Raw genomic sequence first — 12,377 nt, 5'->3', positions numbered from 1 at the left:
TGAACACACACATATTAAACTGTTAATGACAACAATCTTTAATACTGTCTTTTGACGCTGGGAATTTTAGATCGTACTCCTAAAATATTTGTCACTGGAATGACAGAAAGGTATGTTTTGAGATTGTATTACTCGACTCTCATAAAATATTAACCCAATAAACCTCAGATCATGATAGTATCTACCATTTATAAAGACATCCTGAATTCTGTGCTGGGAATGAATACATGATAACTTTAATCTTCACAACAGACTACCTATTATCCTCGTTTAGGCTGAAAACACTGAGGCTCAGAGTGATTGAGAAAACTCAGCCAGGGGCCACACAGCTTGGTGAGTGGTTGGTTACCCAAACCTAATCCAAGTATCTCGGACGGAGGGAGAGCCCCCGTGGCTATGAGAGCTCTGACAAAGGACGCAAACACTCCAGCAGTAAGTTGGCAAGAAGGCACATAGCCTCTGGCAGCCTACCAAAGAACACGAGGCTTGGAAGAAAGGACTAGTATAAAAAAAAATGTGAACTTCTGTCATTCAAGGGGGAAAAAAAAAAAGAACTAAAGACATACTTCATTTGGAAAACTAAAGTTAACAAATTCAAATATTTGTACCTAATTTAAAAGCACTCAACTGGATACATTCAACAGAAAGCTCTCCAAGTGTGTGACACGACTCAGTAGATGTGAACAAAAGTTGCTTTTAAAGGATTCACTTCTGACCCGACTTCAGTACCATCTGACCCCACACAGACCCACAAGCAGCTAAACCACAATCCTTCACTGCCCCCCCTCCCCGCATGGCCTCACTTCCCTTTATTCAGTTTCAATTTTATGGTCAACCCTGTTATCACTTCCTTATGTGTCCTCTCTACCCCTTAGCTCCTCTCTCGTTTCTTGGCAAAACTCTTAACCCTAGTTGCATTCAAATCCGTTATATCTAAACCTCTGCTGTAGCACCTACAGGTCGAGAGCACCTGGAAAGAAACACTGCACCTCCGATCGGTGTCACTTCATGCGTGGACATGCTGCCCACTGCGCTAAGAAGGCACCTGCGGATGTCACCTGCGGACATGACTGACCATGAATCACGAACTGGCCACGCATGCTGACTGCAATCCCCAGCACTCCCACTCTCATCGCCTTCCCACTGTCACAGACTATTTCCTCCCTTCTCCTCTAACTTTCCCTCCCTCTCTCCTGACTTGCATCCTGCTGATGACCTGGTTTCTACTGTACTGAGAAAACCAAAGCCAACAAACCACAACTTCTACAGGACCCTCCCCGCTCCCCACCACCCACCTAACAGCCCACCACCTCAGACCTTTTCCCAAAACTCCAGACTCCTATACTTGACCCCCAACGAGGCAGCCCATCGCTAGATGGAAACAGGCACAGAAGTGCCCTACTGCCCCCAAACCTGCATTCGCCACAGATTAGCCCTAAGAGTTGATGGCAGCTCCACTCTTACAGATCCTCAGCCCCAAAGCCTCTGATTCATCCTGGGGCCCTGGCCTTTCCTCAAGACCCATATATCGGGCCACCTGGGTGGCTCTGTCAGTTAAGCATCTGACTCTTGGGTTTTGGCTCAGGTCATGATCTCATGTTGTGAGATCGAGCCCTGCATCAGGCTCCACGCTCAGCTCGGGGTCTGCCTAAGATTCTCTCCCTCTTCCTCCAATCCCTCACCCTCTCGCTCTCTCTCTCAAAAAAACAAAACAAAACAAAAAACAAAAACAAAAAACCATACAATCAGCAAATTCGGTTGGCTCTACCTTTAAACTACATCCAGAATCTCACCACTTGGCATCACCTCTACCACTATCACCTAGTCCCATTAAAATCCACGTTACATCCTGAATTTTCCACAATTCGAAACTCTCTAGGAGGTTCTTATCTTAATTATGACAACAGCTGTCGGTATCACATTTATCTGCCTCCCAAAGTCCTCTCCAATCTATTATTCCTCCCCTCTTTCCTGGTCCCCCCTACAGCAATCCCTGTTCTCCTTCCCAGTTTTATTTCACATAGAACTTTTGCATCACTTTCAAACATCATAAAATCACTTTTTTATCTTAGCTCTTGTGGTCTCTCCTCTCCATGAGAGGGGGAATTTCTATCTTTTTTGTTCACTGATATAGCCTAGGCCTAAAAAGCATCAGAGGAAATTTCCAGTACATATTTGTAGAGTGAACATATGAAGTAAGTAAGACCCTTCTCATGTGCAGCAAACACCAGAACACCCGTAACAACTGGGTATACACCAGCTCCACAAATTATAAAGCTTAGTTATCTCCTGATCTCACTATATCTTTCATTGTACACACTAAAGTTATTAGGGTTTCATATTAAGATTTATAGCACATAGGGGCTCAGTTGGTAGGCGTCTGACTCTTGATTTCAGCTCAGGCCATGATCTCAGGATGGTGAGACTGAGCCCTGCACTGAGCTCTGCACTGAGAGGGGAGTCTGCTTAACATTCTCTCTCTCCCTCTCCCTGCTCCTCCCCCCATTTGCATTCACTCTCTTAAAAAAAAAAAAAAAGATTTACAGCATGTTACCCTAAAATGGCCACTAACCAGACTATGCAACAAGAAGATATAAAAAGGGAAATAAAGGGATACCTGGGTGGTGCAGTCAATGAAGCGTCTGACTTGCTGTTGGCTGGTCGTGATCTCAGGGTGGTGGGATCAAGCCCCACGCTGGGCTCAGTGCTCAGTGGGGAGTCCACTTGGACTTCTCTCTCCCCCTCTCCCCCTGTCCCTCCCCACTGCCTTCTCTCTTTCCAAAATCAATAAATAAAAATCTTTCAAAAAGTGAACATTTAAAAAAGGAAACTAAAACAAACAGGCTCTATTTTTAAAAATAGCTGACGTATTTGAATTTCATTGTTACAAAACTCTTAAGGAGGAAGTTTTCTGAAAACTATTTGAGAGTAGAGGAAAAGTATTTCAAGATGATAAGGCTTAACAACTTAAGTAGAAAATTCATAATTTTAAGGCTGGAAAAATTCTTAAGTAACCAATGAAATATAAACAAGAAGACTGAGGTTCAGAGACACTGACTCATCCATGATTACACATCAAGTTAGTGGCAGTCACATAAAATAATCCAGTTGTTCACTCCATTTTATTACTCATTCATATACAGGTAGGGTTTTATTAATTCCTAAACTGCACATTATTTATAAATGTGTCATTAATTAATAGTTTAAATATAAGATTTTAGGCTTGCTAATAAAATTTTGTATGAGAGTGTGCTTAAACTATATTTAAAATCACTAAGATTTATTCACATTTGTATCTACCTTAAAATATTCACAATTTGTAGGCTCTGCCCTACTGTGTCATGTTCATCTTATAAAAAAGTCCTATTATCACTCACAACGGGCTACTTTGTACATTGATATCTTATAAAAGCATTATTAGAAACTATTCACTTCTGGTTGAAACATTTACAAGAGCATAGTTGGGAAAAGAGCATGAACAAACACTGGACACGGACAAACTACAAATACATATGGAAAGATATTTCCAACTTCACCAGTAATCTAAAAAAAAAGCAATTAAAGCAGAGTTAATATTTTCTTGCACTAAATATAGCTAAGAATTTCTTTATTCATAACGTTCAATGAAAGCAAGCTTTCATACAGTGCTGGGGTAACCTAGTCTGCTGCTTCACTTCTCTGGAGCCAAAAGGTAATATGCTTTAAAATGTACGTCCTCGTTGGCCTTGAGTAGAAAGATGATCAATTCAGCACCGGAAAGGACACTAACCCAAATGTCCAGAAAAAAAAAACTGCTAAATTGTGGTATATCTGAATGGAAGCAAAATACAGCTGTTTAAAAAATATTCTAATGAATTTTTATTAAAAATATGTTTGGGGGCACCTGGGTGGCTCAGTCAGTTAAGTGTCGGCCTTTGGCTCAGGCCATAATCCCAGTGTCCTCGGACTGAACCCCACGTTGGGCTCCCTGCTCAGTGGGGAGTCTGCTTCTTCCTCTCCCTCTGCCTCTCCCTACCACTTGCATTCTCTCTCTCAAACAAATAAATAAAATCTTTTAAAAACAAGTTTGGGGTTTATCAGGTTTTAATCCATGATTTAGACCCATATACCAGTATGAACTCAACTGGAATATATAAATTATTTATATATATAAATTTGGAATAAGATACCTTTAAAATGTTAACACTGTTTTTTTGAGATGGTACTTAATAGATAACTTTTAAATATCTTTTGTAACTGCCCATATTTTTTACTATGAAAATATATTTTTACTTTATCATTAGAAAACAGATCTCTAAAAAAAAAAAAAAAAGAAAACAGATCTCTGGGATGCCTACATGGCTCAGTGGTTGAGTGCATCTGCCTGCAGCTCGGGGCATGATCCTGGAGTCCTAGGATCGAGTCCCCCATCGGGGTCCCTGCATGGAGACTGCTTCTCTCTCTGCCTATGTCTCTCGTGAATAAGTAAATAAAATCTTTAAAAAAAAATCCAAGTATACTGAAAGAATATAACCTGTATATACACATGCACTAAGAAAATACTTTTATGCTGGGACTCTAACTTTATATAGAATTAACTAATTATAACTTGAGTGATCAGAGTAGGAATCTATATCATTCCCCACCTCCACAAAGGCACTCAGGATCTCTAATAAGAAAACCTGATTCCCCCAGGCACAAACTCCCTACTGAAGACAAAAAAAAAAAAAAAAAAAAAAAAAAAAAAAAAAACCTTTTCCCCTTACGAAACACAAAAAATGTTTAGTTTAATTATGTCTTTTGAAGCCACCTCAGTAATAACACACAGGCATTTGAAAGGGCATACAGGTCAGAGAATTGTCTTCCTTAGAGGCCTTTTAAACTAGACCAGGCACCTGCCCACCAAAACCCAGCGAATATGGCCCACTCATCAAGGATCTTACCATAAGCCTATGTTCTCAAACTATCACAGATCAGAATCACCTAGAATTTGTGAAAGCATAGCCTATGTCCCTACACACACTCACACACACACATACACACACACACAGCAGTTTCAGATTCAATAGGTCTGCAGTAGGAAGGAAATGCTTATTTCTAACAGAAAATACGTATTTCTAACGGGAAAAACTTATTTCTAAATATACTTTCTCCATGTAGTCATTATCATTAAATATTTTCATGCAACTAATCATTTCTATCCCAATAGTGTCTATATTACTGTGGTTCAAATAATTAGTGAAACTACTCTTTCATATACAAGAAATAGGGTATTTTCTGGATGCGTAACCACAGAAATTTTATGTATTTATTCATGAGAGGCACAGAGAGAGAGGCAGAGACACAGGCAGAGGGAAAAGCAGGCTCCCTGCAAGGAGCCCGATGTGGGACTTGATCCCAGATCCTGGGATCTGGACCTGAGCCAGAGGCAGATGCTCAACCACCGAGCCACCCAGGCATCCCAACCACAGAAATTTTTTTAAGCCAAAGAAAATAACATGCTCAAAAGAATGAGGGATTAAAGGGGAAAAATGGAGTTCTCTGTAGCTAAAATGGAAAGAAGTTAACTGTTGAAGGATGGTATACGCTTATAAAACTAGAGGTTAAATCAGTAGACCACATCAAGTGTTTCCCAAAGGTTTTTTGCAGATTATTAACCTGAGTTCTAAATATGAGTTAAATAAACACATCAGAGTAAAATTTTAGGTCATATTTTCCTTTAAAAGTATATGGCATCACTGGATAGATGATGAAGACCAGTATTTCTTTAGTTGAACTGTAAAAACATTTCAGTAGAATGGATAAGAGATTTAATTAATTTCTAAAAACTATTGTAGATTCATTTCTGGAAGTGTTGAGTGACTTAAAATACCTTATAAATATTTCAAAGAGAAGCCTCATGTCACAATGGCTAAAAAGTACTTCAGCACATGACTTAATGTAACAAAAGCCTAGATTACATATGTCATCTACAGGCATACGCTGGAGATATTCCAGTTCAGTTCCAGGCCACTCTGACAGTCAGTCCAATGAAATTTCTGGTTTCCCAGTACACATAAAAGTTAAGTCTACCTTATTCTGTCGTCTATTAAGTGTGCAATAGCATTATGCCTAAGAAAACAATATACATACCTTAGTGCCTATCTGTCCTAATTTAAAAATGCTTTCTTGCTAAAAAATGCTAACCATTATCTGAGTTTTCAGTGAGTTGTAATCTTTTTCCTGGTGGAGGGTGCTGCCTCAGTGTTGATGACTGCTGACAGATAGGGGTGGTGGCTGCCGAAGGGTAAGAGTGACTGTGACAATCTCTTAAAATAAGACAACATTTGCTGCATCTACTGACCCTTCCTTTCACAAATGATTTCTTTGCAGCATGCGATGCTGACTGACAGCATTTTACCCAAAGAACTTCTTTCAAAATTGGAGTCAATCCTTTCAAACCCTGCCACTGCTTTATCAACTTTTTTTTTTAAAGATTTTATTTATTTATCCATGAGAGACACAGAGAGAGAGAGGCAGAGATATAGGCAGAGGGGGAAGCAGGCTCCCCGTGGGGACCCTGATGTGGGACTCGATCTCGGGACCCTGGGGATCACGCCCTGGGCCGAAGGCAGGTGCTCAACCGCTGAGCCACCCGGGCACCCCTTTATCAACTAAGTTTAATATTCCAAATCTTCTACTGTCATTTCGACAATCTTCATGGCATCTTTACCAGCAGTAGACTCCGTCTCCATAAACTACTGATCACCATAGCAAATATAATAATAATGAAAATCGTAATGATCAAAAAGCTTGAAATATTTCAAGAATGACTAAAATGTGACACAGAGACACAAAGTGAACAAATGCTGTCAGAAAAATGGCACCGAGAGATTTGACACGGGGTCACTGCATACCTTCAGTCTGTAAAAAACTCTATTATCCGCAATGCACAATAAGCTGAAGTGCAATAAAACGACCTATGGCTGAATTCAAATGGTCTCAACACATATATTTAAATCGTCCCTGAGGCCTGTAAGTGTTACAAGGGATGGTATATGAACAAGAAAGGGAACAAGAAACATAAGGAACAAGAAAGGGAACAAGAAAGCTGCACATGGTATTAAGCTAATGGTGTGCAGTGGAATTATAAAATGGATTTATAATAAATGGCCAATTCCAATAATCAACACAGTGCTACCCATCCCTCCAAAAACACATTCATCTCCGGGATGCCCAGGTGGCTCAGTTGGTTAAGCGTCTGCCTTCAGCCCAGGTCATGATCCCAGGGTCCTGGGATGGAGTCCCACAGCAGGCTCCCTGTTCAGTGGGGATCTGATTCTCTCTCTCCCTCCCTCCCACTCCATCCCCATCGCTTGTGCTTTCTCTCTCTCTCTCTCTCTCTCCTCTCTCTCTCAAATAAATAAAATCTTTAAACACACACACACACACACACACACATTCATCCCAAATGAGAAGTGATGATATAATTAACTGTTTTCAAAAAAGCAACAAATGCATCTGCAGTTAATAGAAAAATACAAGCTCCAACAAGTGATACTGATACTCGGTCAGATTGACAGTCTGCCACTTACCACAAGCTCTTAGCCCCTCTGGGCCTCAGTCTCCACATCTGTAAGATGGAAATAACATTGTCCACCTCACAAAGCTTTGTAAGGAAGTTTATTAAATAACGCACAGTGCCTAAAATGCTAGATAACTTCATCTTTCAACTAATGTTTGTTGAGTTTCGACTATATGCCAGGCAATGTTACGGATAACAGAAATAAACCAGGGAATAAAACAGACAAAAATCTCTGCCTCGGAGGAGTTACCTTCTAGTGTTCATGTAATTTACCTTGTCTTTGCCCCACACTGGGTACTTCGGAAAAAGAATACAAGTGCTCAGATTAGGTCAACATATTCAATTCAACAACAACAACAACAAAAAAGATAACAATAGTGTAATCACACGCTATAAAAATTTAGAGAGTAGAAAGTCCTATGGGAAGACATGAAATGAGGCTGGAAGATGGGAGTGGATGGAAGGCTCCTGGGAAGAGCGAGCATGTTAAATGAACTTTGGGAAACATCTACAATCTGGGAGGAGAGGTTTGTAGATTTGAGAAAAGGAAATACTATGAATGGAGGCTAGACAGCTAAAATACCCTGTGTTCGTGGAAGTACTGCTGACTAGTTCAGGTACAAAATAAGGAGGGGAAATTAAGATAGAAATCTGTGTCAGGACCATGTAAGCGCTTTTTTTTTTTTTTTTTTTTTAAGGACCATGTAAGTTCTTACTAAGATGAGGAACATACTTACTTTGAAGGAAATGGGAAATCACTGGAAACATCTAAGAGGGTGCGATAAGACACGGACATTTAAAGGACTTCTTTGCAAGAAGCTGAAAGACACATCGGACTAGGGGAGAAAAGGCAGGGAGACTAGGCTGGAAAAGGGAGCAAAGTGCTTCAGAACACAGGTGGCCACCTAACAAGGAGTGCTATCATTAAAGATTTCCAAAGGCACCTGCCAGTGCACCTCTGTGACAACAGCAGCACCCATAGAGGGCAAGGGCCCACGCTCCTGTTCCCCCCATACCTCCTGTCCTTGGCCTGTCACCAATGTTGCATCCTTACCACCATGTCCTCTATCCATACGTCCCTACCATTACCCCATCTGGACCATGACCCAAATCAAGCAGGCAAAAAGTGTGACAAATTGGGCACCGGGGTGCCCCCTCCTCTTTTGCATCAGCTTAAGTGAGATGTTACAAATTTGAGACAGGGAGATGGTATAGGACTCCACTGCCCTCAGGTGCCAGGGTGGCTCAGGGGCACCTGGGTGGCTCAGTCAGTTAAGGGTCAGACTCTTGGTTTCGGCTCAGGTCATGATCTCGGGGTTCTGAGACCGAGGCCCCACCTCCCACCTCCACCCCCCAGCCCTTCAGGCTCCACTCTCAGCAGGAGGCTGCTGTAGATTCTCCTTCTCCCTCAATACACCACCACCACTACCCCCATGCTCACTCACACGCTCGCTCTCTCTCTAATAAATAAATCTTTAAAAACAAACCAACAGGGATCCCTGGGTGGCGCAGCGGTTTGGCGCCTGCCTTTGGCCCAGGGCGCAATCCTGGAGACCGGGGATCGAATCCCACGTCGGGCTCCCGGTGCATGGGGCCTGCTTCTCCCTCTGCCTATGTCTCTGCCTCTCTCTCTTTCTCTCTCTGTGACTATCATAAATAAATAAAAATTAAAAAAAAACCAACAAATAAAATAATAAAATTCCATTGCCCTAATCAAATGCCCTAAAACATTTCGCTTTTCTCTCAGTCCCTGGTTTACAAATCTTAAAAGTATGATAAGAGTTCAGAATCAGGCATTTTTCTCACCTGGCAAGGTGGAAATATTGATGTTTTAGCTGAGGGACATCCCAGGTAAATAGACAGAATCTTTGTGATACAACTCTGAGAACACCTCTCCAGGAAAAACTTTAGTGAAGAAAGGATATTCTAAATTAAGATTTTTAAACCATAATCTTATGAGCCTATAAGGGAAATGAGAATCTTTTTAAATAGTGCTATTTATGAGAACAATAACAGGAAGAAAAAGATTTCCCAACGTCTTTGGATAATTCAAAACTGATTTCCACCCTCTTTATCATAAGCTACTTTTTTTTTTATTACCTTTCCTACATCAAAAGTTGAAGTTTTATAAATTTGTTTTGCTAACAGAAAAACACTCCTATCCCTCCTCCTCATTCAGAGAGGCCTTAAATGGAATAGGTTGATTTCAGAAAAAGAAATTAGGGAGTGTTTAATTAAGGCTCAGCGGCTTGAGCCCCAAGTAGATGTGATCAACAGGAAATGAAAAGGAATAAGGCTTTAATCAGTCCAGCACTGCTAATTATTTCAAAAAACAGCCAGGGGCAGAAGAGTGAATGTGACAGGAGTAAATTTTACCTTGGGATCTCCCTTATAATCCAAACATTCCCACCAGCAAATATAATCCAGAAACAATGACGACACCTGACATGGGACTACCCACCATACAGGCTTTGTGAAAGAAGGGAGAGCTCACCTATGTGGTCTTCATTCTAGAATGAGCTGCTTTATTAGGACCGTGACTTGCTTTTCCTGATAACTCAAATGTATTTATTGTAGCAATTTTAGAAACTACAGATTAATACCATAAAAAAAACATAAATCACCCAAATATAAGTAACATGAACATTCTGGTTATTCTCCCCCAATAAAGTAGTTTCTGTGCATAGATTGGATTTTTTTTCAAAAGTTAGATTTTTTAACTTTTCATTCCTTCTATCATGAACATTTTTCTGTACCATTAAACAAAGTCTTCCTTCCCAACAACTTCACACATTTTAATTTACTTTTCATGTTTGTTAATACGATGTGTAAAAATGTGATAAATTTTTTCCATGCTTAGGGTTCTCCTCCCAACCTTAAAAAAGTCCACTTTTCCCTTTTGTGATTGCCCATTTATGTCTATTTTCCATTGGGCATGATCTTTCACGTGGGTGTCTCTCTCTCACTGTATTTTATCGTATCTTTTGAAAAGGGCTTATAGTATGTAAAATGTAGACAGTAAGAGTTTTAATTTCAGTTTGGGTATTTCTTGGTAATATTTTTCAAAACAGTATTTTTGTGATTATAAAAATAATAGTTGCCATAAAAGATTTGGGAATATGAGGGAAAATATTTTTAGAAAGCTCTAACTCCACCACCTACAAATCCAATTTCTTTTGCATATATGTCAGTGAATATACCCATTGATACAAACAGGAACTTGTAGGCAAACAGGAAGTACAACAGTCTTGTTCAACGTTCAATATTTGTTAATATAGAACAATGTCTGACATACAGGAAGAGTTTAATATGTGAGAAAATCCTATTTTATATTTCAAAATTATCTTCTACACATTCAAGATACTAGTGTTAAATTTTGCTTTTTCAACCCAATACACTGCAAGGATCCTTTTGAATCATGAAATTTTTTCAAAAACTATTTTTGAACTGAATTTTATCAACATACATATATAGTATATTAATTATTTTGCTATTGGGGGCTTAATTATGTTTCTTTTTCTTTCATATTACAGATAAGATGGTAATGGACAGATTTATAAATCTTCATATAAAATTCAGATGATTTCCTTGGTATGTATTTCTAGACCCGGGATTATTGAGTCAAAGCCTGGAAAGATTTACAGGCTTTAATATATTTTCCCATATTATTACATCCAATCGCTATAAGAATACACCCTCCATTTAGAAGCATAAAGAAAGATTCCATGAAGGCTACATGTCTTCTACAAAACTAGTACCATTATTACTTCTTACTCTAATAGTGCCACTAGGTCCATGAAAAGGGTTGTTTCTGTGGCTAAGAGGATTCCTAAAACAAACAAACCCATCTAAGATAACAGGAAGGGAATGTCTTCAAGAGCATACACTCACTTCAAACCTCTTCTTAAGCAATAAGGAAAGCTACTCAGCTGCTCTAACTATGGCCCAGAAGTGGTGATAGCATCCAGCACACACACTGTTCCAAGAGTTGATCAACAGATTCTCCTTTTTTTCAAGCACTGACAAGAGATTAAATGTATCTTCACCAATGTGTTGGGTTTTGAGACTCCCCAGGTGATCTTGCTTGTAGCATTTTCTTTGCTTTCCCTTCACTAAAAAGACTTCTTCTAACTAGATCAGCCTTCAACATGTGCACATTTTTACCTCTTAATCTAAAAACTGAAAGAAGTTTGTCTAACCAATGAGTCATTTCCTTCATTTCACTGACATCAGAATAAAAAAACAACCTATTTCATTTCTATTTAGGTTCACTAAGTAATTGTACTGAAAAAGTATTTGGTCCCTGCTATGCAAAGGTCAGGCATTCCTGAAATCCTGTGTTGTTTTTTTAAGATTTTATTTATTTGAGAGAGAGAGAGAAAAAGAGAGAGTGCACTCAGGAGCATGAGCAAAGGGAGGGGGAGAAGCAGACTCCACACTGAGCAAGGAGCCTCACAAGGGACTGGATCCCAGGACCCCCAGGGATCATGACCTGAGCCAAAGGCAAAAGCTTAACCAACTGAGCCACCTAGGTGCCCCTTGAAACCCAGTTTTAGACTGCTTGGATTTCCCATTCCTCGACACAATTTAACAAATGTTACATCATCAGTGTCATTTTTAAAACTCCCTGAAACTTTTTGAACAGTTGCTTAGCTGCCTATGTTGAATACATGAAGTGTGACCTCATTTCAATAAAAACAATCTATCTCAAAAAAAAAAAAAACCCACCAATCTATCTCAATGTAGGTATGTAATACCCATTTGTAAGGACACATAAGCAGACATCACTTCTTCCCGTGGCTTGGCTCACACTGGAGAAATGAAGCAGTTGAAG

At 39.7% G+C, this 12,377-nt stretch overlaps 1 protein-coding gene across 7 annotated transcripts in view; it reads right to left on the bottom strand.

Annotated features, from left to right (window-relative positions):
- The window catches only part of ATP10D (ATPase phospholipid transporting 10D (putative)), a 100,097-nt gene that overhangs the window by 85,691 nt on the left and 2,029 nt on the right, over window positions 1-12,377 (bottom strand). Inside the window, exon 1 of one of the 7 annotated variants that reach the window (XM_049092935.1) lies at window positions 2,618-2,762. The exons of the other annotated variants lie outside the window; for them this stretch is intronic. The gene's annotated coding sequence lies outside the window, so the exon portion shown is untranslated. Of the gene's footprint in view, window positions 1-2,617; window positions 2,763-12,377 lie in introns of those variants that run through there. 7 annotated transcript variants of the gene reach the window in all.

This window comes from Canis lupus, chromosome 13 (assembly GCF_003254725.2).
Source record: "Canis lupus dingo isolate Sandy chromosome 13, ASM325472v2, whole genome shotgun sequence".
Taxonomy (NCBI): Eukaryota; Metazoa; Chordata; class Mammalia; order Carnivora; family Canidae; genus Canis; species Canis lupus.
This window is presented reverse-complemented; position numbering and strand designations above follow the sequence as displayed.